The sequence below is a fragment of the Oryctolagus cuniculus genome, chromosome 3 (assembly GCF_051225735.1).
Source record: "Oryctolagus cuniculus isolate XC-2025 breed Fujian yellow rabbit chromosome 3, ASM5122573v1, whole genome shotgun sequence".
NCBI lineage: Eukaryota > Metazoa > Chordata > Mammalia > Lagomorpha > Leporidae > Oryctolagus > Oryctolagus cuniculus.
In genome coordinates, this window is record NC_142869.1 from 42,177,982 (window position 1) to 42,204,755 (window position 26,774).

At 39.6% G+C, this 26,774-nt stretch overlaps 1 protein-coding gene and 1 pseudogene across 2 annotated transcripts in view; one reads left to right on the top strand and one right to left on the bottom strand.

Annotated features, from left to right (window-relative positions):
- Window positions 1-26,774, bottom strand: part of PLCL1 (phospholipase C like 1 (inactive)) — a 451,746-nt gene that overhangs the window by 119,079 nt on the left and 305,893 nt on the right. The window lies entirely within an intron of this gene.
- Window positions 4,316-26,774, top strand: part of LOC138849126 (protein SPT2 homolog pseudogene) — a 281,484-nt pseudogene continuing 259,025 nt past the window's right edge.

Sequence of the window (26,774 nt, forward strand, 5' to 3'; positions counted from 1 at the left end):
GTTCCGGCGCCGCTAGGCGGAGGATTAGCCTAGTGAGACGCGGCGCCGGCCTCTGAATTTCTCTTAATAGATATTTCTAATTTTTCCCAGTTTTTCATTATTATGAACAGTTCTTCAAAAAGATTAATGCATTTTCAAAACACAATTTTGGAATTATCTTTTAAGTCCAGCACATATACATCCTAGGCTTTAGGAAACTGAACTTCTCTGAATGTATCTTAGCTTGGAAATATCTAAATTTTTAATGCCAGGTCTAGTTAATAGAGTAGCACTATTTCTGGCCACACCTGACTATGACAGATGGAGGAAATTAGTTGTAAAGTACTATAAGTTCCATTCATAAGATGCTTCTTTGGAGGGAGTATGATAGAGAAAAAAAGGCATAGACTTTGGGTCAGGAAGACCTATTTGTCTTTGTGTGTTTGTTTTTATTGAAGTGTAGCATATATACAGAAGAGTGCACCAATTATAAGAAATAAATTTTTATGGATTTCCACAAAATATACTGTGTATCCAAAACTAATGTTAAACTTCTCTTTTTAATACTGTTGTTCTGTTCACCATGCAATATTGGACAAATCATGTCTCTGAGCCTAACAAATCAGCATAATACCTGCCTTAAAAGAGGTACTTAGAGTATCAAATAAAACAATGTATACAAAGCAACTAGTAGGGAACTATTTCAGAAAGTTTGTGGAAAATTGAATTACAAGGCAAATTTATTTTAGTGCAAAATGTTTTGAAATCAGTGCATATAGGGGTCTTCATAAAGCTCATGGTAAATAAGAACCATAAAATAACTATGAATGGATTTTAAGAATTTTTGCCCCAAAATACAGTTTTCTTTCAATTCTATTTTCTATGAACTTTCTAAAGCAACTTCATACACAGTAAATAACTGAAAGTTTCTTCCCCACCTCTTCCCACACTGCCAAGGGTGACCTGGAGACATCCCAGCTAGCTCCCAACTAGCTCCTCCTCTTCTTCAATGAAGCTTCCAAGAGCCTGGAATACCTTCTTCCCTGGATCACCTGTGTTACAAACCTCTCCACTGCAAAATGAGTTCTTCATAATTCTGAGAGGAACTTTATTACATCAAGGATTATAATTTAGAACCAAAAAGTATTAATTACCAAGAGATAAAGAGGCACATCTCCATTAAGAAAAGCAGTTCTATAATGATTCATAGGTTTAATTCTTCTACTTACTTAGCATTATTAAAAATATAATGAAACATGAAGATCCCTGTGTTTTTACCAGGGAACCCACACAATGCCAGGTGCAATTTCTGTCAACAGCTCAACAGGTGTTATATCCTCAAGCAAAAACCTATTTTTATTAAAAAGCCAAAATCAAGGATTACAGATAGCAATGGTTGAAACAGAATTTTTTTTTATTGATATTAAAGCTGTGCAGGTATCAAATGTGGTATCCCAGTGTCAAATGAGTGTCAGCAGCCTCCAACCAATCTGTCTAATCAGCGAGGTCTCAGTCATTAGTCAGGAGCTACTCCATGAAGACAAAATTTAGTAATGCAGTTAGCAGGCTACCAAGTGCTAATCGTCACAAAAGCAAACACCACAAAAATAATGAAAGATGAAACAGCTACTATGATTCTCTGTGCCAGGCTCTGTTATATAAGCTTTTCACATATATTGTCTTTATTTCCTCCCCTCAAAGGCACTTCCTTTTAAGAACAGGGAAAAATTCTTTAACCAAAAGACTCACTTGATGAAAAATGTTATTACTAGAATTTCTCGTTATTTTTAATTAGCAGATAATTAATAATTTAATAAACAACATAGAGACAAGGAAATGTTATTGAAAGGGCTGTTGTCTACAATAATTTCTCCATTTCTTTAAATAGTTTGAAATTCAAAATTGAAATAGAGGCATCTTAGTGTAACCACCTCCCAATCTGAAGATGAGAAGTGGTGGGAATTTCATATGGAAATGTTAACAATCCCTTTCTTTCCAAAGCCAATTATTTTCCTTTCCTACTTGGAACCAGTCCACCACTTGACTTCCAGCCGTGAGTGAGGACATTGGCTGGAAAGCTGTAATGAGCAGAGGCTGCCAGCACGTCAGGTTCCATTGTGTTTGTGTGATCGCTGCTCAGGGTGATGAAACAGGGATGAGCATCATCCCCATCACTACAAATAAATGCGATTTTATGACAGCACCAGAGCTTTCACCATTTATTAAAAAGGAAAGGAAGACATGAAACTGGCTACACAACCCCTATCAAAAAAATCTGCCTGCTCCCTGAGATCAGCAGTTGATTTCAATTGTACATTATCTGGGTTGTTATGAGATAAAAGGCTTTATTAATGATAAAAGGATTTATTAACATCAACCTAAGAAGAAACATGCCTCTCCTCACCGTATTTTGGTGGACATAATGTAAATGGTTTCCTCCCATCCAATCTAATCCATTCAGAGTCAGAAAAAAAAAAAAAACACAGAAAATAAAAAGTTTGGGAAACTGTAGAATATCAATGCTTTTAAGATTCAAATGAATAAGTCATTCAATTAACTAGAGATTATCTGGAAGTCAGATAGCATATGACGCTCCAAGGACATCCTTCTTTCTCTCTGTGTCTCTGTCTACCTTCCTTTCTGCCTCCAGCCCCTCCTCTCTTTCTTTGTCCCTCTTTGTCTCTGTGTCTCTCTTTCCCTGCCCCCTGTAAACAAAAGCTTTAACCAGAAGTCATTGAGGTTTGTGAATATTATGAGTTTAAGTGTTTGAATCAGTTGGTTTGTGTATTTTTCAATCCCATGTTCCTACAAAACAGGAAATGCTATATTTGCAGAAGGCAGGTCAGAGAACTAGCTGTTTCTTCCCAGAACCTTCGACCTAAACAACGTGACTGAAAAGTATTTGGAAAGAAAGTTTGGGAAGTGTTTCCTGTGCATCTTCATCTATTAGTGTGTTCTATTTACCAACACATATATAAAACAGCATGAATGCCATATATTCTGCTCTCTCTGATTTACCAAGATGTATCTGATGCTTGTTTTTCAGGTCTTGAACCCTCAGGCATGCAGACAGGAAGAGTGGTAGAACAAGGTCATTTCCTAATATATCTAGGTATTATTCCTGAAGCTGTATAAGTGTTCCTCTCCCTCAGAGATCATTATTTTCCACAGCGCCCCAGCACATTGAGAAGCAGATTCTAGCCTGCCATAGTGAAGTTGATCATCTTCACTCTGAATTATCTTAATCCACAGGGAAATCAAAACCTAAAATATCAGCTGTTTTGCTTATTAAGTCTGGACCTAAAAGCTGGTCCCAAAAATGTCCCTGGATTTCTGCAGGCCATTTGGAAGTCAATTTTATCTCCTCCCACAGCACTGCTCTTGCAAATGTTGCACTGGCGAGAGGAACAGCCTGTTCATCTCGGCCCCTTTGGGAGAGAGCTGCTGCCCAACTGGCAAAGAGCAGGAGCATCCAGCCTCCGATTCCATCTCCACAAAGGCTGCTAAGGTGGGGCTGGAGACAATGCTCTTGCAGAGACAACATCTAGACCTAGCAAGCTGCTGGGGGTATTTTCTTCTGGGCCACACACTGCTCTGAACTTTCTTTTACCCTTTCCCAAGAGAGAAAAGCAACTCCGGAAATGCTCCTGCAACCGCAATACACTTAAGTGGGAAATGCAAAGGGCAAAGAACAGTGAAGTGTTTACCTCCTCAGACACGCTCAACACCAAACCCACAGCTTCCACCCCAAAGCCAGCTCCTCTCCCAAAGGCTTGTCTCCTCCACAGGCAGGCAGGTTATCTGAACTGTCTAATTTCTCCTGAACTCTTCCCTCCCATCTAATGGTTCCTTGCTCTAGCCCTTCCTTCTTTTACATGCCTCTCTTTGCCTTCCATCCCAATCACAGCCAGCCACAGTAATCTAGCTCACAGCTAGATTACTAAAATAGACTTTTCAATAAGGGTCCAATGTAGGAAACAGACACTGCCCCACATTGTTTAAAGGAGGAGGTTTTTAATACAAGGAATCTGATAAACAGGTGCAGGCAATAATGAAAAGCCAAGAAAGAACTATGAGGCAGCCCAGTCACTAGCTGCAGCAGGTAGCCACCACCATTCCTGGGCTGGAGGGACAAAAAGGAGATGCAGTATTACCAGCACCCAAGGGCCAAAGTCATGGAAGGAGCTGGAACCACAGTGGACTTGTCTTGCATAAGCTAAAGCCACAAAGCAAACACAGCTCTTGCAGTCTCTCTCCTCTACCAGTGTATCACATTGGTTAAATCCAGCTGGAGAGCAGAGCTGGGACTTGGCCTGCAGGTCTTGAACCCTCAGGCATGCAGACAAGAAGAGTGGTAGAAGAAGGAACAGATTTACAGCAAAAAGTCCAGCGAGGGGCTCACAAGCTAAATGCACTCTCAGGTTTTGTTCTCGCATTAGATCAGACAATTCCCACTTCTCATACTGGGAAACCAAGGCCCAATAGGAAAAGTAACTGTCAGGGTAAAATGGTGCAGCCAAGGCTTGAACCCTGATATCTCAAACTCTAAACCTCATTTTCTTCCCAAGCCCCCACTGCCTTCTCTTGTCAGTTGCTCTTCAGTTACATTTATACCCTTGAATGATATAATTTTTAATTAATTCTAATTTAGAACAAAATGGATGCAACTGGAAAACATTATAATTAGTAAAATATGCCAGTCCCAAAAGAAGAAATACCATATGTTCTCCATGATCTGTGTTAACTATCAAAGCACCTTAAAGGGAATCTATAGAAGTGAAATTGACACTCTGAGATGCGATGACTTTTAACAGCCCTTGTCTCAACTGTTGAGGAACAGTTTTTTTCTTTTCATACTATTGAACTCTTTACTTGGTATAGAGTTGATCTTATGTGTATAAAGTTAATTGAAAATAGATTTCAGTAAAAAATAAGAATGGGGATAGGAGAGGGAGGAGGAAGAAGTGTGGGAGTGGGAGTGCAGGTGGCGGGGCGGGTAGGGTCAGAAGAATCACTATGTTCCTAAAGTTGTATTTATGAAATGCATGAGGTTTGTATACCTTAAATAAAAGGTGTCTGGGGAAAAGTAAATAAATAAATACAATGCAGAGACTAGAACTGTAATTTCTAGGCGCCAGTCTCTTCTCCAGGCTAGAAACAAAGGGTGAGGCACCTCTTTACTTAGATGGCCCCAGCTCCCTGAGGAGGACGCCTGACCAGTCAGTCCCCTCTCCCTTCCATGACAGGGCCTAGAACACGAGGGCTGATCATCAGAATCTGCATACCCTGGAATAAGTGAACATTCCCCAGGTGGATTTTAGGAGGCAGACAGAAGGCTCTAATTGTAAAATACGCTCCATCTCTTCATTCATTTGTCCATTTAAAAATATGTATCAAGTGCTAAAAAGACATGGTAAGTGATATCCAAAAAGAGCGTTGATCAGACTCTAGGTGTATGTGCAGTTGTTTTATTTTATTTTTTTAACAGTTCATCAAAACAGAGGATAAGTTACAAAAGTATGGGAAACCTAGACTGGTTGGTGCTAAAATTTCATTTCAAAGTTTATGTCAGTTAGTGTGGGCCAGCGGTTTTTCCATTTTTTTTTTTTCAACTTAAGCAGTCACAAAAACAAGGTAGAGTGAACTCAGACCAATGGAGACTGTCCAATGCCAGAGAACCCCAAAAGATCCCCTTTTAAGATAAACTTTATCTTAAAATGCACAAATTTTACTTCATATCCCAAAATAATTCCATGTGCTTTTATGCATTTTTAAAATATTTATTTACTTTCATCTATATGAAAGGTAGTGTTAAACAGAGAAAGAGACAGTGACAGAAAGAGATCTTCCACCTGCTGGTTCACTCCCCAAATGCCCACAACATCCAGGGCTGGGATAGGGCCAAGCCAGGAGCCTGGAATTCCATCAACACCTCCCATGTGGTGGAACGGGGGACAAGCTTTTGAACCACCAACCTGCAGCCTCCCAGGATGCATCTATAGGAAGCAGAGTAGCTGGACATGAACCAGCACTCTGATATGAGATGCAGGTGTCACAAACAGAAGCTTAACCCACTGCCACAACTCCTGCCCCTTCTATGTACATTTTAATATAAAAATAGTGAGACTTGCTAAGGAACGTTCCAAAGTGAATTTCCAGAATAAACTGCCATGGTAACATCCTAAATTTGGGAAGCTTGCACCTAAAGTTTTTCATCCCCGCTAAAATGTAAATAACCTGGAGAAAGACAGTTTCTTTAATAAGCATTGATAAGCTGTTGCCATGGTTTGAATTTTCTTTCCTGATACAAATGCATTTGGGACTCTCTCCTACAAGCTGGTTTTAACAGTACAGAAGACAGGTTTAACTGTGGGGAAAAAGGAGTCACCATTAACAAATGGAAAGGAATAAACCAGGGGATTCAAGGTCTCCAAACAAACCTTACCACCCTTTCTCTTGTAGAAAGCCTAGGGCAGTGAATTCATGGACAGACAATTCTTCCTTCCTAAATAGCACAGAGCGTCGGCCATGGACTCTGGGAACCTCAGCAAATAACACATATTCTTAGAGTGCAAACAAGAATACAAAGTTTGGAGTAGAAAGATAATTATTTCTAATGTTCTTCTAATAATATAAGAAAGGGTGGCATCTATAAATAATAGACTCATGCTTATCATAACTATTAAAAACATAAAACAATATTAACATTAGAGGAAGCTGAGTAAGGGGTACAGGAACTATTTGTTATCTTTACAAATGTTCCATTAGTCTAAAATTACTAAAAAATAAAAAGCTTCTTTCTAAAAACTCAACTGCATGTTGAAAGCCCCCATGGAACCTGTGGAAATTTTTCCATCAATATGGAAGACTCCTCTGTTTGTTGTTCTTGTTACCCACATGTCAGTCCCCTTTCTAATGACTTTGTTCTCATTACTTTCTTGTCTTCCCCAACCCTTTAATTTGATTTTATTTTGCATTCAAGCTAGGAAAATCTAGCAATTTAACTTAAAAGAGAGACAGAACAGACTCAGCTTAATTTCCAATCGTAACATTGTGGTTGTACCATGCTAGAATGTTTCCCCTTCAAATAATTATACTTCAAGGTAACTCCAAATATGACTATTTACAGAAAAGCAATTTCAAAAAATCAAAAACAGCTCGTGAAGGTGTTGACTGGGAAACAAACTGCTCAGGCCAGGATCTCTCAAGCCTCTTGAGAGATAGTTACCAGCTGTTCTTGAACAGATGTGAAGAAAGAAATAGGAAATAGAGGCAAAGAAGAGAAAAATCATAGGACAGAGACTTTTTTAGGAGAAAAGTATGAAAGAAGAATTTTAATGCCAAATAATTTTGTATCTGTCCAGCTGGCCAACTGAATAATTCATGTAAGCCTCAACTACCACCATCTAAGCCAAAGGAATGCTTAGAGATTTAGTGGCAAATCTTCTTACATCAGACAAAACAGTCCTTTAGCATTCAGCTTTGAACTGAAAGAGTTTTTTATTTTGTTCTCTTTTCAAATTTTCTAATTGTGTTTTATACACAAATCATTGCAGATGTTTATAAAGTACAGTGTGATGTTCCCATACATGTGTACATTGTGTGACAGGTAGTTAGCATAGCCATCACCTCATACACTTCTCATTTCCTTGTGTTAACACACAATAACCTCTCTTCTAGCTGTTTTGAGGTATTCAGTAAGCTACTATTAACCACAGTTGCCCAACTGTGCAAAGGACCCGTGATGGCATTCCTCCTTTCTGACTCAAACTTTGCAGTCAGAGATGAGTCTCTCCAAAAGCTTTTCTATCATTCTGAAAGTTCCCAAAGTGAAACCTAAATAGAAGCAAGTTTTTTTCCCTTTTATTTTCTCTCTCCTCCCCTGCCATGCCCATCCCCCAAGGCCCTGAGAAACAAGAGATAAAAAGGATCCTCAAGCACCTATTGAGTACTAACAATAATCACTTTTACTTTTTTGATTAAGTCTATTTTCCTCAACTCTTTATTTCTTCCAAATCTTAAGAATATTGCCTGGCTGGCTGGTTCACTAGGTTAATCCTCCGCCTGTGGTGCCGGCACTCCAGGTTCTAGTCCCAGTTGGGACGCCGGATTCTGTCCCAGTTGCTCCTCTTCCAGTCCAGCTCTCCGCTGTGGCCCAAGAAGGCACTGGAGGATGGCCCAGGTGCTTGGGCCCTGCACCCGCATGGGAGACCAGGAGGAAGCACCTGGCTCCTGGCTTTGGATTGGTGCAGCACGAAGGCCGTAAGGGCCATTTGTGGGGTGAACCAACGTAAAAGAAAGACCTTTCTCTCTCTCTCTCTCTAACTCTGCCTGTCAAAAAAAAAAAAAAATATTGCCCACATGTAATAACAACAACCTGAGAGAAACAAAAAGAAGTAAAACAAGCCTTGGGAGACAGATATCCTTAATATTAAGCCAGAGCCATTTCCATGCCCAAACCAGGCAACTGTTAGCTGGAACTCTTTCTGCATCAGCCTGAACTACAGCAGGCCAACTGTTAACTCAAAACTTCATCGCCTCTCCCTCCACACCAGCCCCGCCTCCAGAGGCCCACATTTACTTGGATGCTGGGGCATTCATCCTTGTCAAAGCCTTTCTCACAGCCTTCAGTCAAGCTCTTCCAAGGCATAGAATGCCACAGCTGATGTGCCCATTGAGTCTTCATATTTACCTTTACAAAAAGACAGGCTTCCTTGGCATCTTCCTGTTTTCTTTTTTTTTTTTTTTTTTTTTTTTTTTCAGAAACTTTGTCTCCCGCTCCATCATTAGTGGCAGAAGCCCACTGAGTTTCATCATTCAATAGAAGGTGCCATCTATCAATGTTACTCAAGTCAGGGATGGTGTGACCACCACACAGGAATAAGATGGAGGTGCCAAGTTTCACTCAAAAGGCGTGGAAAATGCTGTGATTTACAGCAGTCCTAATGAGCTGTGAATTTTTGGACCTATAAGCACCTGCTGCTTCTGCTGCTTCTGCCAGCAACATTGCCATTCCCTGGGGGTATTGAATAGCAAACCTCTCTCCTCATTAAGAGAACTTAGGGTTAAATGACATTGAAAATTTGCTCTGCCATACCTCTTAATTAAAAGACAATGCTTATTAGGAAAGTCTATTTGAAGAAGTAGGAGAAAGGGTCATATCTTTTTCTTTTTTCTTTCTCTCTGTGATTACTCTCAAAAGGAAAGGGCCTCAATTAGCTTGATAGTGAAATAAAACTAGAAGCCAATTTCATTTATTTCCTATTTACATCCCCATATTTTTCTTCAAAAGGTTTAAATCAGAAGGTGAAAAAGCTACAGGTATCAGCTATTAAGAGAGGATTTTATGTTGTTGTATTCAAGTCACGTGATGTTTCTCCCTTCTGGGAGAAGCAAAGCAGGGCAAAACATTCCTGGTGACTACCAAACCAGATAGACCTGCACACATTGGCTTACCTCTCTATTATTCACTCCAGAAATACTTTGGAACATTAAACACTCAGCCTTGTAATGTAATGGAATCATGGAAGCTAACCTTACCTCCTTTACATCCCACCACCCTCCCATCTCCACCTCTCTTTGCCCTTCTTGCTACCCAACTATTCTACTACACTTAAGGTATAAACTATTCACCATAGCTCTTCCTCCACATAAACCACACTTATTGCTATGGTCTGAATGCTTGTTATTGTCCTTCCAAAATCATATGTTGAAATATGGTCACCAGTGCCATGGTGGAGTTTCTAGGAGGTGAATGGGATTAGTGCCTTTATCAAAGCATCCAAGGAGAGCTTGTTTGCCCCGTTAGTTATGTGAGCACACTTAGAAGACACTATTTATGAGGACTGGGCCAGACACCAAACCTGCCGGCACCTTGATTTGAACTTCCCAGCCTCTGTAACTCTGAGCAATACATTTCTGTCAACTATAAATTACCTTGTCAAGGCACTTTATTACAGAAGCCACAAAGGACTAGGGCACTCACTCAAATTCTAGAGTCACCTATTGTATTTCTAGAAAGCCAACTTCATTCTTTTTTCAGAAACAGCTCAATCCAATGTTTTCCACAAGGCTGTTCACAGCTATTCCAGGTCACCACACTGACCTCTCTTTTAGTCTACATAATTTTGTCCTTGGGATAGCATGACAAAATTGCTCAACCATGGAAAACTCATTTTTTTAAAAAGATTTATTTGAAAGGCAGAGACACACACACAGAGAAAGAGCTTCCATTCACTGTTCTACTCCCCAGATGGCTGCAATAGACAGATCTGGGCCAGACTGAAGGCGGATCCAGGAACTCCATCCTAGGGGCCCAATCACTCAGGCAATCTTCTGCTGCCTCCCTAAGTGCATTAGCAGGGAGCTAGATGGGAAGCAGAGTAGCTTAGACAAGAATCAGCACTCTGAAATGGATTGTCAGTGTTACAAGCAGCAGATTAACCTGCTGTGCCACAATTCTGGACTCCATGGAAAAAATCTTAATCTCCCACTATTCACATGCAAGAGTTAGGCAAGGAGAATAGGTATCTTCATCTAGATTTTCATCTGCCTTCCCTAAGATAGTCATTTTAGTGCAGAAAAAAAAAAAAAAAAAAAAAAAAAAAAAACCCTCCATGGGCCAGTACTATGGTGCAGCGGGTAAAGCTTCTACCTGCAGTGCCGGCATCCCATATGGGTGTGGGTTCGAGTCCCGGCTGCTCCACTTCCGATCCAGCTCTCTGCTATGGCCTGGGAAAGCAGTGGAAGATGGCCCAAGTCCTTGGGCCCCTGCATCCACATGAGAAGACCCAGAGGAAGCTCCTGGCTTCGGATCAGTGCAGCTCTGGCCATTGTGGTCAACTGGGGAGTGAACCAGTGGATGGAAGGTCTCTCTCTCTCTGCCTCTCCTTCTCTCTGTGTGTAACTCTGCCTTTCAAATAAATAAATAAATCTTAAAAGAAAAGAAACACTCTACTTATTAAAGCTGAGGTCTGCTTTATCACAATGCAAGAAAATCAAGAGAAAAACCAAATGGAGATGAAACAAATTAGATGCATCATCTCATGTGACTTATGTTTTCATGCAAGTTCATATCAATTTATAATTGCTTCTAGTACCCATTCCAAGTTCATCCTTTTCCTCATGTATGTTTAGTTGTGTTCCATTTCATCTTTCACAGTCCCAGTAAAGTCTTTGAAGACAGAATTCCACCATGTTTTGATCCCAAACCTCCCCATCTAGGACCTATCACATCATCCTTTATGACTCCACAATTTCTAGAAAACCCTCAGATTCCTTTAGAACTCTGGCTAACCTAGATATGACCATATAACTAAAAGGCAAAATACTGAGGCTGACTTTTCCAAATCATAAAGTTAAAAAAAATCTTAATGTATTAGAGTGCTTGGTGTGCTTATCTTGTAATTTTGAGGACTCACACTCTGGCTGGACTGAAGTGACTTTCAATTCACATGTTTATGATAAGAACATGGGAGGAGTTTTTGCTAGCATGATATAATTTTATCCTTTACTATACAGTGAAATATTCTATTTATTATTCATTTATTTATTTATGTCTTATCTAGAAAGTTCTCTAAAGGGAAGAGCAGGTTTGTTACTTCTTTTCTATCTCCCTTAGCACCTTGGTAATCTGATTCTTTATTTACATGTAAACAGTAGTGTACTTCTAGGTTTAAAGACTCTAAGAGGAAAGTTACACAAAATGTCGACCAAAATTTTCAGTAAAGAACTAGATAGTCAACATTGTAGATTTTGTGGCCTATATAGTTTCTGTCACAACTTTTTAACTCTGTCAATAAAGCATGAAAACAGCCATGAATAATACATAAACAAATGAGGGTGTCTATGTTCCAATAAACTTTATTTACAAAAACAGATGGAGACTGGACTAGATCAACAGGCCATGGTTTGCCAATACTGGATTTTGAAAATTTCAAGAGAAATAAATAGTGTGTTACTTTTCCATCAGTTGCTCTTTTAATTCGAAATCAACTCAACAACAGTTTTTGACTGCTCATTAAAATAAAATTTAGGCTGTTTAGAGAGGTACAATAAAGATCTCTGTCAAATTAACTGGTACAATTGTATCCTGGTAGGGCTTACTTCCAAGATTTTTCTTCCCCCTTAGGCCCTACCTCATCCCCGAGGATTTCATTTCAAAGTAATCAAGCTAAACTCAAAATAGGCAATTATATGCCATTATTGACAATTTCCATTTGTTTTTGTATTTCATCTATGTCCAAAAAAATAAATCCCTAAGTAAGTGTCTATTTTTTAAAGATTAACATTTGAATCTTGGCTGATCCACTGATTTTTGGCAATTAAAATTTATAACCACAAATGTCATCCTTCTTGACAACTCTTGCTTATTTCTTAAGGATTTATATTAAATGTAAATTAATGCAAAAATAATTATTCCTTTTCATTTTCATTTTAAAATGGAAATTCTTTAAAGCAAGATTAACTGACATGCCAAATATTTCCACAGTTAAAATAACAGTAAAAATATTTTATTTAATAAAAATGAGGACAACATTTCCAAATTACAGTTTAATTTTCTACCCAACATGATGCAATGATTCCTATTATCTATGCTCTTATGATTCATAACCTTCATAAACTATAATACTATAAAATTGAATAACTACTTGAAGATTAAAGCAAATATGGTTTGAATAGCCAGTTGATTTATTCTAATGGGCATTCAATGTCCATTAGAAAACATAATGCAGAAAACTATACACAAATGTTAAAAGAGAAATAAACTGACAACATAAAGGGTCTTATCAGTCAAAATTGCTTTCTATACTTTGGGATATGTCAATAGTTATAATCATGGTATAAAACTAAGATTTTTCCATACTTAAAGTTAATAATAAAAAGAATACATTACATATCATAATAAAACTAAACCATTCTTTTTCTTCCATCAACTAGGGGCAAAGGACTATTTACTGCAACATTTTTTTCTGAGTAAAAAGCTAGTAGAGGTCATAAATTAGTAAGCCTTCCTCTTTCCCACAGAAATTAATCTTTCTACTGTTAATGTTGCATGCTATCTCTTTCTAACATCTTTTCTTGCTGACCCTATGCAGTTTTCAGAATGAAAACTACATTAGAAGTTAACTGGCCTACTGAACCATTAAACAAAAGTATGTCTAATATGATTCAAATTTCAGAAAAAAAAATGTCCCTGCTCTTACCAAATATTAAAGTAATAGCAATTACCTCCAAGAAGCTGGGATGAAGAGTAAGTTTTATCTCCTTTATATACTTTTCTCTATTTTTCAAGTTTTCTATCATAATGTCTCACTTTTGAAAATCAGAAGAAGATCTAAAGACCCATTAAAATTATTAAAATTTGCATCTATCATCTTTATCCTTTATGGTTTATGCATAGTTCTTAAATAATAAAACTGGTACTATAAGACATATTAAAAACCAGTTCTGGGGACAGGGTTGTGGCATAGTGAGTAAAGCCACACCTACAATGCTACCATCCATATAGGCTCCCATTGGTGTCCTGGCTGCTCCACTTCCAATTCAGCTCCCTGATAATGGCCTGGGAAAGCAGCAGAAGATGGCCCAAGCATTTGCCTTCCCTACATTCCACATAGGAGACATAGATGAAGCTCCTGGCTTCAGCCTAGTCCAGTCTGAACTGTGGCAGTCATCTGGAGAGTGAACGAGCAGATGGAAGATCTCTCTCTCTCTCTCTCTCTCGATCTCTCTCTCTCTCCTTTTCTCTCTCTCCTTCTCTTATGAAACTCTGCCTTTCAAATAAATCTTAAAAAAAAAAAAAAAAAACAGCAGTCCCAACATACAGAAATTGCCCCTCTATAAGTTAATGGAAACCGAAGTTTCACAGGATTCTTCCTGAGTCAAAAGCAAAGTTCTTCATTTACTTTCATTACTGTGTGGAAGTATCAATGGTCAGGAAACCATGCAACATACCATTTACCACCTCATTAAAGAAGTATGTTTTGTGTGTGTGTGTGTGTGTGTGTGTGTGTGTGTGAAATAAATCTTTTAATTACATTTTCTTTTTTTTTAACTTTTATTTAATGAATATAAATTTCCAAAGTACAGCTTATGGATTACAATGGCTTCCCCCCCCATAACGTCCCTCCAACCCGCAACCCTCCCCTTATCCACTCCCTCTCCCCTTCCATTCATATCAAGATTCATTTTTGATTCTCTTTATATACAGAAGATCAGTTCAGCATACATTAAGTAAAGATTTCAACAGTTTGCTCCCACACAGAAACATAAAGTGAAAAATACTGTTTGAGTACTAGTTATAGCATTAAATCTCAATGTACAGCACACTAAGGACAAAGATCCTACATGGGGAGTAAGTGCACAGTGACTCCTGTTGTTGACTTAACAAATTGACACTCCTGTTTATGGCATCAGTAATCACCCTAGGCTCTTGTCATGAGTTGCCAAGGCTATGGAAGCCCCCTGAGTTCACTGACTCTGATCATTTTTAGACAAGGCCATGGTCAAAGTGGAAGTTCTCTCCTCCCTTCAGAGAAAGGTACCTCCTTCTTTGATGACCCATTCTTTCCACTGGGATCTCACTCGTGGAGATCTTTCATTTAGGATTTTTTTTTTTTTTCCCCCAGAGTGTCTTGGCTTCCCATGCCTGAAATACTCTCATGGGCATTTCAGCTGGATCCGCATGCCTTAAGGACTGATTCTGAGGCCAGAGTGCTGTTAGGACATTTGTCATTCTATGGGTCTGCTGTGTATCTCACTTCCCATGTTGGATCATTCTCTCCCTTTTTGATTCTATCAGCTAGTATTTGCAGACACTACTCTTGTTTATGTGATCCCTTTGGTTCTTAGTCCTATCATTACAATCAATTGTGAACAGAAATTGATCACTGGCACTAGTGAGATGGCATTGGTACTTGCCACCTTGATGGGATTGAATTGGAATCCCCTGGTATGTTTCTAACTCTACCGTTTGAGGTAAGTCAGCTTGAGCATGTCCCAAATTGCACATCTCTTCCCTCTCTTCTTCCCACTCTTATATTTAACAGCGATCACTTTTCAGTTAAGTTTCAGCACTTAAGAAGAATTGTGTATTGACTACAGTATTCAACCAAAAGTATTAAGTAGAACAAACAAAAAAAAAATACTAAGAGGGATAACATATTAAGCTGCTCATCAACAGTCAGGGTGAGGGCTGATCAAGTCACCGTTTCTCATAGTGTTCATTTCACTTTAACAGGTTTCCTTTTTGGTGCTCAGTTAGTTGTCACCTATCAAGGAGAACCAGTGGTATTTGTCCCTTTGGGATTGGCTTATTTCACTCAACATAATGTTTTCCAAATTCCTAACAGGGATCACTTTTCAGTTAAAATTTAAACACCTAAGAATAATTGTGTGTTAATTACAGAGTTCAACCAATGCTACTAGAACAAAAAAAAAAATACTAAAATGGATAAAGTATTACATTGTACATCAACAGTCAGGACAAGAGCTGATCAAGTCACTGTTTCTCATAGTGTCCATTTCACTTCAACAAGTTTCCCCTTTGGTGCTCAGTTAGTTGTTTTTTAAAGGACATTTTAAAAATCATGCTTCACAGAGATCACCAGAAGAAGCCATGGTGAATGGATGGCAGGTTTCAGCAATACTGTAGGAAACTCAAGGCTGAATACTACAAGAGAATACCTCAATATGCAGACAGGCAAAATATTGCCAGAATTAGAACGCTGACAGTTTTTCAGTTCATATTGAAGAACACTCACCCAAGTGAGATAAATGCATTAGATGTGTGCCTAACTCAGCCTAAACAGTATTTCTAAGTAAACAATACACTAGTAAATTGTGCCATGTAATTTTGCCCCAGTTTTCCAAAACAAAACAACAACAAAAAGCATGTCCAGCTAAATCTCTACTGTAACAATCCGTGATGTCCTGAAATTAACAGGTAATGCCAGCGCCACGTCATCTCCAAGTCCAGCTCCACAACTGAGATTTGGATTGACTTTGTTCATTGGCCATCTCCCTCAGCAAACCCTGCAAACCTGTTCTCTGTCCTCTGGACCACATTCCCTATCCTCAGGCACAGTGGATGTGTCCTCCTCCCCTCTTTCCCTCTCTCTCCAGGAAAACTGTTCTAGATCTTCTACCTTCACAACTCCCCTCATGAAACTTCTACATACATTTTTTGTCTCTTCCTCAGCTCCTTTTTTTCTGCTCTGGCATTGCCTACAAAAGACACAGATTCATGCATCCTTACCCTTGATGGATTCTTCACACAGGCCTGTTGATCTTTGCAGAGATGGCTCTAATACACAACCTCACAGCAGGTACTCCAGAGTTAAGCACCCAAAGCTCTCCCTCCACTTCCCCACCACCACCAAGTCAGCTCCTAATGTGTGACTCCATCTATTCTGGTTTTATTTTCTTTAACTTATTTCATTTCCAGAATTCCCTTGCCCTTCTGTTCTCCAAACTCAGAGGAATAAACTCCCTAATGCTAAACTCTTTTTCTACCATCACACATTTATTTATGCCTCACTAAGTGTCCCTTGCTCTGGTGACAACATTCCCTATTTAATCTTTCATTCCTATGTTGTCTCCTTTCTCTGTGTTCATGTTTTCACAACTGACATTTTTATCTCTCTCCACTCATAAGGAGAGAGAAGGTCTTAGGTATAATACAGACTCACCTGGCCAAGGTCTTAGGTATAATACAGACTCACCTGAATGCCCAACTATTTGCAAAGTATTTTGACTTGGATGTTCCACCACCATCTAAAACTCAACATGCTTGAAAATACAACTCATCTTTATTATCATCTGCCTGTGCCCAAGACTGTATGGCAATCCCATATGACTTTCTGTCTAGGAACTTGGAAGTTACCCAGTCTTCTCTTCTTCACTCAATCTATACCGAATTCTTCTGCTTCTTCTCTGAGATGTCTGTATCCCTCCTTTTCCCCTTACCATAAATCTTATCAAGAACCTCTTAAACTCATGCTTGTGTTGCTATAACAACCACCTCAATTTTCATATTCTTCCAATTCATCTTGTATACTATTGCAGATTACCATTCCTAAAATAATGCCAAAATACTGAAAATAGCTAAAAGTGTGACTTAAAGAGCTTTAAATAGAGAGAGACTTTTTTTTTCTTACATAGGCAGAATTTTCAGACTAGACAGTTGTTGGTGTGTGTTTAGCAGTTCAGCAATATCAGAAACAACATCTCTTAGCCTTTTTGTCATGACAGCAAGGTTGCTACACTCTCCATACTTTGTATCTTCATTCAGAGCAACAAGGAGGGGAATAGAGAGATAACATTTTATCCCTAGAATAAAAACCTTCCCAGAAATGCCATCAGCAGTCTTCAGCTTGGCCAGAATGGTGTCACATATGGCCTCTGCTATAGGAAGCTAGGAAAAAAGAGGATAGAATTGCCATGAGGTAACAGACCAATTCTGATTCATCACTTCAGGATGGGCACAAACCTGAGGTCTATGCATCAAGGAGTGGGGAATGCTCAACTTTATTTTTATTCTCTGATCTCTTCAAACTGTCCCAAACATATGCCATGCTCAACTCTACCTTTTTCCTTTTGCTCTCTTTATCTGGAACACCTTCCCCATTCTATTCCCTGTATTTACCTAACCCTATTCATCTTTCATGGCTCTGCTCATATTCAGTTTACTCAATGACACATTCCAGCCCACAATGGTTTCTTCCTTGAATGAGTCTTTTTCATTCATCACTCATTCATTCATTTATCTGTATTAAGTATTTATTAATAAATGGTTTCCATAGTAAATACCACAGTATTAAACATTTCACTTTTCTTTGTTTCCTCTTACTTGGTTTCATTTCTCTACGAGTACTGTAGCCTATATAAAGACATAAATGATGCCTCAGATTTCTTATGTATGCTTCAGTTTCTTGCACAGCACTGAAAACATGATATGTGCTTACTAAATTACACATGGATTAAAAAAGTACATAGTTGTGAAGAAAGAGTGACATATGAATTATTGAGTGTAAAAAGAGAACCACTGTGGTTAAGACTTTGAAAATAGCAAATTATCTACTTATTCTGGTCAAAAAATATTCCAAGAAAATAACAATGATTATATTTGCACTTAAGTAGAAAAGGTAGTAAAATATGATCCATTTTTTCCTTGAGAAAACTAAATAGGTCAGCAGAGCTAAGTAAATTTCAAAATGATCAAATGGAGAAGTAGTTTCCAAACACTTCAAATCTGAGGGTTAGTCTCCTAAGTCATCCCCCAGAACATTAAGCAGGAAAAAAGTCAAGTGATTTATTTTAGAGAGATGCTGATCTATAAGGGGATTAAGAGATCTCAGCCTAACACTGCTGTCAGCCACAGAGCAGCTTTAGGAGTGTACTAAGAAGATTTCAAACTGAGGATAACTTATGCAAGAGACATAATTCCCCCAACCCCCTACTGACCAGTCTTAAATAGTCCTGTGACTTGCTTGTGGCTCCTTCCTTGTTCTATTAATTGAGTAGACACAATTCATCTCTATTCACATAATCTCATGGTCCACACATTTTGGAGAGTCTACACATTTTGTGGAAATATATTGTTCCATCAACCAGTTTCTATGTGAAACTCCAGCAATCAAATGAATGCACACTTCAATCATGTATCTCAGATATTTCTTCTCAGCTAATATAAAATGCATGGGAGCATGTTTTCTCTGACTAGGGCTTCACCATTTGGCTCACAGAGACCATAGAATAGGAAGTGTTAGAGCATTTGCCTCATTCTTTCTGGAGCTAAACAAGGGAAAACTTTCAGAAGGTGGAAAAAGAAAAACAAATCACAGGAAAGCTTGTAAGCCTCTTCACGTCCTTGTCAAGGGCTGAAATTCCATACCCAGGGAGCAGCAGTCTGGACCTACTGCTCCATTCCTAGTACTGGATTCGTCTCAGTGTCTCTTCCCCCCTGTCCATCAGGAAAAGGAAATCCCAGTAATAGCTTTTGGGGTAAAGCTGGAAATAGGACTACTTTCCCTCCCTTCATTTTTCTATAAGCCACATGTATTCTCAGAATGGTTGTATTCTCAAAGAGAGTAAAAATCTGTGAAATAACCACTGAAAGAGATCTCTGCTGACTGTCCATAACACAAAGCCCATGAGCCCATTGTGCAAACAAGTCAATGCCCATCTGATAAAAATCCTGTCTTATTTTGCCTTTGTCCCCCACCTTCCTCATCTTGCCAGTTATGTTGAGAATACCAGTGTATTTCCATTGCAAAATAAGATTCACAAAAGGAAGTACACCTGAAAGAAACAGTACCACAACTTTCACTCATGTACTTCAGTAATGAGTAATATTTAAGACGAAATGCTCCTATCTACTCCATTCCCTCTCCCTTGCTCCAAAAATAATGTCACTTCCACCTCTATGTTTTCATGTAGGTTAACAGATATGTTACCCCATTCTAGCAAATACCTGTGATCTCCATTTCAAATATACAGTCATGTACCACTTAACAATAGAGATACATTCTGAGAAAATATATTGTTAGGCAATTGTGGTACTGTGCAAACATCATAGAGTGTACTTTACAAAACAAGAAGGATATAATGTCACCAGACAATGTTATTTTATGGAACAGTGTTGTACATGTAGTTTGCCTTTGACTGAAATCTCATTATGCAGTTTATGACTGTATTTTCATATGTACCATATGTTTCCTATAAAGTCACATCTGAAAAAGAAATACTGAGAAATCTTTCAAAGAATTATTTTCTCTATATTAATATCTCTGGTTGTTAGCAATTATCTGATCGATACATGTCCACTGAGTGAATGAATGAGTGATGTGATTGCCTATTTAAAATATCTCCTTTTCTAACACAAAGAAATTCCCCCAAAATAAAAATTTATTATTTCTTAAATAAGATTTAAGAAAAAGAATGCACACTTGGGCAGTATTTTATCAGAAAGATGATACTCCACAAGCAATTACTATAAGCACTTCTATTATCAATATTTTTATTAACCTAAGATTTTGATAATCCATGTATTTAATGTCAACAATAGATTTTAAATAGTGAAACTAGTAGTTATTATATTAAAATGAAGAATCTGTAACTGGACACTCATGAGTTAAAGATAATCAGAAACATGGAGAAGTGAAAATATCTGAGATACACTCCACTCTGGTGTGAATGAAGCATAGGAATCCTGAGAGGCTTTCCCTTCAGAGTTGGACCTAAGGTTTACTTCCTTAGAAGTCCTGTGGCTATCATTGGTTTAAGAAGATTTGGAGATATGTAAAGGCTGTGATAAAGGTAACCAAATTCAGCCTCTGAAATGTTGCCCTAGAATGTTTCTGTCTGCCTTGAAGGAACCTTTATGCAAGGGAGTAAGACTGAAACCTCCCAGCAAACGGTATAAACTATTTTTTCTTGTTTGCTAATTAGTATTTATTTAATAAATTTCTTTGTATATAGCAGAATTTAGTTCAGCTTGATTTCATTACAATATAGTAGCAAAGTTTTGGGTAGTAGCTAACACATACTCACTGCAAACCTCTACTGAATTATGAGCCAAGGGAAAACAAAAGTACACAAAGGACTACGCATTTCCAAGGCAGCAGAAGCAAAAATCTACCAATCAGCTGGCACTACGGCTCACTAGGCTAATCCTCCACCTGCGGCACCGGCACACTGGGTTCTAGTCCTGGTCCGGGTACCAGATTCTGTCCCAGTTGCTCCTCTTCCTGTCCAACTCTCTGCTGTGGCCCGGGAGGGCAGTGGAGGATGGCCCAAGTCCTTGGGTCCTGCACCCACATGGAGACCAGGAGAAGCACCTGGCTCCTGGCTTCGGATCAGCGCAGTGCTCCGGCTGCAGCAGCCATTGAGGAGTGAACCAACAGAAAAGGAAGACCTTTCTCTCTCTGTCTCTCTCTCTCACTGTCCACTCTGACTGTCAAAAAAAGAAAAGAAATCTACCAATCTATTTTCAAGATGTTAAAGGAGCACCAAAAGTCCTATTTGCCCTTTTATCTGGTTCACAGGCAGACAGTTCCCTCTTGCATACCAGAGTTTACCAAGAGCATCTTTGAAAATGCATTTATGTTAGCTGTCAAGGAAAGATGCCTCCAATGAACTTCTCCAGCCTCTCATCTTGACAAAAATTAATATAAGCTAAGTGTTTCCTTGGGAAGTCTGAAGAATCGGAACAAATGATATATCTATTACCCAACAGAGGGAAAGGAGAGTATTTCTTGGTCTTTGATATTCAGGCACGTAGTGAGAGAAAGGGGTAATTTGACACATAATTGTTTGCTGAAAGCTGTGGACTAAATGACTGGAAGAGCAAATCTAACTTCATTAAAAATAGATACAATTTGTGATTGTTGCCTCACACAATTATTATTGTAATTAACAAATGATGATTTTCCTCAAACCATTCCTTCTACATTTATTTGCTGTAATTCTATTATAAGAAATAAATTTCCTTGTTATACATTTATTCATGTATTTGTATCAGTATGGACTCACAGATTCTTATTTTTTTCTGTTACTATCACTTCTCTTTCTTTTTATGCTCAAATTTGCAAGGTGTCTGGCGCGTAACAAATCTTCCCAGGCAGACGAATCAATTCATTCACAGGCTTTTATTGGGGTTCCGCTCCCGGGCGAGGTTCCACAGTCCCAACAGAGCAACAGAGTGGGGGCCGGGGAAGTCATGCGTCAGAGATTGGGAGGGCTCCTTTTATAGATTCAGGGCATGGGGGTCAAAGGTTGAGGCCGGTCTGATCCTCATTGGTTGACCTTTAGGCACCCGCGGGGACCTTGACAAGGACTTTCTTCCCTGGAAGTAGGCCTCTCCATTCCCGGAAGTGTAGGCCTTCCCTCCTTGTGGATCCCAAAGCTACCATCCCGACCTTTTGATGATAGGAAAGGGGGCAACAATGAGTCCCTCTGGCTACTTCCTGCTGACTGTGGCCATCGTCTACAGGGGCCTGCTGGGGGTATCTTGGGGCTCCGCAGGGACAGGTACATATGGATGGAGAAGCACCTCATTGACTGCCTGGTTTCTGAAGGCCTAAACAGATGAAGCCAATAATGTATTATGGGTACCAACTGAAAGTATGGTTAGCTGAGGTTATTAAGAGCAGGAAGTAATTCGAATCAATTGGTAAATTAAAAAACGGTTAAAGTTTTAAAAAGCTAGTATTGACACTGCTATATTTGTTATCTAATGATTGAAACTGCTTTCTAAATTTTCATTGATATTACTATTGTCAGTAAGTGATCTGGGACTTGAGCACCCCCTTGACTTGCATCCTCTGGTCTGCTTTAACAAAAACCAGGAGGAAAAGAAAGCTGGGCATCAGAAGCAATGGGTGGCAGGCCTATTAATGGCTGTTCTGTACAGTGATCTGCCCTCAAGGAGACCCAACAGGCCAGTCCACTGCAGTGGCTTTCAATGTGGTAAGCCTGGGCTTCAGCAGAAGTCAACTTATGAAAAGCCCTGGCAACTCTGCCAGCCAAGAGTTAGATCTCTGGAAATGGACCTGCCCTGGAGTCGAAGGACTTCAGGTCAGAGCCACAAATCTTATTGGCTCTAACCTGAAAAGCCCTTCACTCAGCCCAGCTTCCAAGGTGACCACCGTTGTTGAGAGGAGACGGCCATGTAGGGTCAGCAACACTGCAGGCAGAACTGTAAATTTCCTGTTAGAGATGCCACCTGCCTTCACCTGGCCAGCTCTCCTTCCAGGCCAGCTAGGTAATGGAAGTCAACAGGGTGCCTTCCCCAAGGAGGTTCACACCTCCCTTAGGATGTACCCTATGTGAAGAGACAGACAGGTCTGGGCCTCTTAACTTACAAGGTCTAAAGCCCACCAGATTATTTTCAAGCCCCTTCTGTCAGTTTCTATTTGCCTCTCAATCAGATAATAATGACTCTGTCCTTTGTTTTAGACCCTGTCTAGCCCACTTGGGTCTCATTCCTTTGTAATCATAGCCTCTACTCTAACATCAATGGCTCTACTTCCGACCTGTGTGTACTGATGGTCCTCTCCTCCTCTTAATGTTGTATGATTATTCAGAATTTCTCTACAAACTCCACTACCTGCAAAAGTTGAGTGGCCTTTCTCCTGGTCTTGGCTGGGATCAGATTTAAACCATGTCCATCAAACAATCCTCACAAGGGTCCAGAGACACCCCCCCCATTTCCTCTCCTCTATGAAATCCTTTCATTACCTGGTTAATGCCATTCTTAGGATCACTGGTTGCTGTTCTCACCCTGACTTATATACTGCAGTGTCTGTTTAAGTGTTTATAGCAGGTGATAATGGAATGAACCAAGGCCTTCAGAAACCAGGCAGTCAATGAGGTGCTTCTCCATCCATACGTACCTGTCCCTGCGGAGCCCCAAGATACCCCCAGCAGGCCCCTGTAGACGATGGCCACAGTCAGCAGGAAGTAGCCAGAGGGACTCATTGTCGCCCCCTTTCCTATCATCAAAAGGTCGGGATGGTAGCTTTGGGATCCACAAGGAGGGAAGGCCTACACTTCCGGGAATGGAGAGGCCTACTTCCAGGGAAGAAAGTCCTTGTCAAGGTCCCCGCGGGTGCCTAAAGGTCAACCAATGAGGATCAGACCGGCCTCAACCTTTGACCCCCATGCCCTGAATCTATAAAAGGAGCCCTCCCAATCTCTGACGCATGACTTCCCCGGCCCCCACTCTGTTGCTCTGTTGGGACTGTGGAACCTCGCCCGGGAGCGGAACCCCAATAAAAGCCTGTGAATGAATTGATTCGTCTGCCTGGGAAGATTTGTTATGCGCCAGACACCTTGCAAAACTGTCTGATGGGAGCCCCTTCAAGCTGGCTCCTATGTCTTCTTGACAAGTCTCCATCATTCTTTCTTCATTTTTTTTTACTTTTTTTTTTTCTTGACAGGCGGAGTTAGTGAGAGGGAGAGAGACAAAGAGAAAGGTCTTCCTTTTCCGTTGGTTCACCCCTCAAATAGCCGCTAAGGCCTGCGCGCTGCGCCAATCCGAAGCCAGGAGCCAGGTGCTTCCTCCTGGTCTCCCATGCAGTTGCAGGGCCCAAGCACTTGGGCCTTCCTCCACTGCCTTCCCAGACCACAGCAGAGAGCTGGACTGGAAGAGGAGCAACTGGGACAGAACTGGCGCCCGAACCAGGACTAGAGCCCGGAGTGCTGGCGTCACATGCGGAGGATTAGCCAAGTGAGCTGTGGCGCCAGCCATTTTTTTACTTTCTAATAAAACAAGCTGCTCTAGACTTAACCTTGCTTTTTTCCTGTACCAGCAAGACAGAAGACTTGGTTGATTTTTTTTTTTTTTTTTTGAGAATGGTATTTCTGAAGCACACAGTCTAATTATGCTAATTGCTACTGAGTTCTCATTGCTTCATTATCCTTTCAGAAAACAGAACTTGAATACATACATACAGACACACATCCATACCTAGATAGATATAAAAACCATGAGTTCATACTGATAGTTCCAATCCCAATCCAACATGATACATGTTCATTTTGACCTTCTTCCTCTTCATATCTGTAATTCCTTTCTCCAACAAGAACCCTGATCCTCATTATCCATAATAAGTGTATTTATTTTCATAGTTGTAAAGTGTCTCCTAACAAGAGAGTTATTAAATAAAGGGAGAAAGGATAATTTCACAGTGTAAAAATATGGCAGATGGGGGCTGGCGCCGTGGTGCAATAGGTTAATCCTCTGCCTGCAGTGCCAGCATCCCATATGGACACCAGCTCTAGTCCTGGTTGCTCCTCTTCCAGTCCAGCTCTCTACCGTGGCCCAGGAAGGAAGTGGAGGATGGCTCAAGTGCTTGGGCCCCTGCACCTGCATGGGAGATCAGGAGGAAGCACCTGGTTCCTGGCTTCGGATCGGCGCAGTGCGGGCCGTAGCAGCCTTTTGGGGAGTGAACCAACAGAAGGAAGACCTTTCTCTCTGTCGCGCTCTCACTGTCTGTAACTCTAGCTATCACATACATAAATAAATAAATCTTTAAAAAAAAATATGGCAGATGCCACATTAATTAATTACAAATAATGGCACAGATAGCATATGCTCCTGATGAGAAACATTACAAAGGGCACATCTTTTCTGTGGTACTCTTGCCAAAAATCTAGAATCTGAATCTAATCACTAGGAAACTTTAGATGACTCAAAATAACTGGTCTGTACAATTCAAAAATGTCAAGGTCATGAAAGAGAAATACTGAAAAACTGCTCCAAATTAAGAAACTGGAAAAAAAAAAAACAGCAAAATACAACATCATTGGATTGATTTCCTACACCACAAATAACAGTTTGTTGTTGTCTATTTGCAACAGAGAACATTAATGAAAGAATAAGAAAATTTGAATGAAGTGTGTAGGTTAGATAATAGTACTATGAGCATGTTAATTTCTAGTTTTGATCATTGGATTGTGGTTATGTAAAAGCATGTCTTGGCTTTTTGAAATGCACACTGAGCTATAAAAGGGTATTAGGTTTGTGACTTACATACAAACTTTTCATAAAAAAATAATACACAACACAGAGACACATACAAGGTAGGGTGCAGGCTGTCAACCCTTCAGTGCTTCTAAAGCACCACTACCCAGACAAGGAATATTAACTCTGTTGAGAACAGAATTTAAGGAAATAGACAGCTTGAGAGGGTAGGATTGTGATTTCAATGAAAAGATGAGCAGGAACAATAAAACATATTAAAGGAAAAAGAGAAAAGTTAAAGAAAGTTTCAAACAGGAGAGATGATCAGTGATTTTCATGGCTGCAAAGAGGTAAAAAAGAAAAGGCAAGATAAAAGGTTGTATCATTTTCAGTTGGCCTTAAAGGGCACACATATGTTGTGAATACATGGCTCACAGAATACATGGCTACATGGTAACTCAGACACTATCCTCAAGGGCTTACACTGTACAAGAAAAAAGGGTATCAGAGAAATCTGTCACAGTGAAGAACACCTGATGTCTCCAAATCTCCATCTAAACAGTTCTTTCTTATGGAGCTTTCTCCAAGCCAGTAAGCTCTGAGGCCTTCTGCCTAGATCCCCCTCTGCCCCCTGAAGAGGTAATTTTTTGGAAAATGGCTTTCCCTGCAGCACAGAATGAGTCTTTGTGAGGAGAACCTGAATTCACCAGTCATTTCATCTGACTGGGTTCAATTAAGATAAAGCCTCACAAGGATGCTAATTCTGTTCCTGGTATTTTCATGTGTTAAGTGCACTGAATAGTCATCAGTGTTTCTCTGATTGCATTTTATCTGTGCAGTTCAGATTATAGGTTTGTCTTCACCACTAACATTATTCTTTTGTTCTCCATTTGCAGGAATCAAATTTTATCTATTCTACAATAAAACATGCTTCAACCTAGCACAGGAGCTGAAAGATAACACTGCTCTTTACATGCTATCTGACCCCAGCCACCACCCCCCCAACTCTTTTTATTTGATATTGTAAAGTTTAGGAATCTGGGATGGGAACCCAAGCAGAAAACCCCAAATCCTGGATCTTAGCTTTTAAACAATTGCACCAAAGAATATTCCCAATTTCCTACTACAGTAGTCTGGTTCTAAATAAACACATGTATTTTACTTTGCTGTAATAATAATAAATAGTAACAATAAAGATAACAAGTAATATTTTACATTTTATAAAACTTTCAAATACATTCTTATTTGATCTCATAACCTTATAGTAACATGAAAAAGTAAAATTTTAAATCAAAAGCCATGGAAAAAAGTGATTTCCATTTCCAGA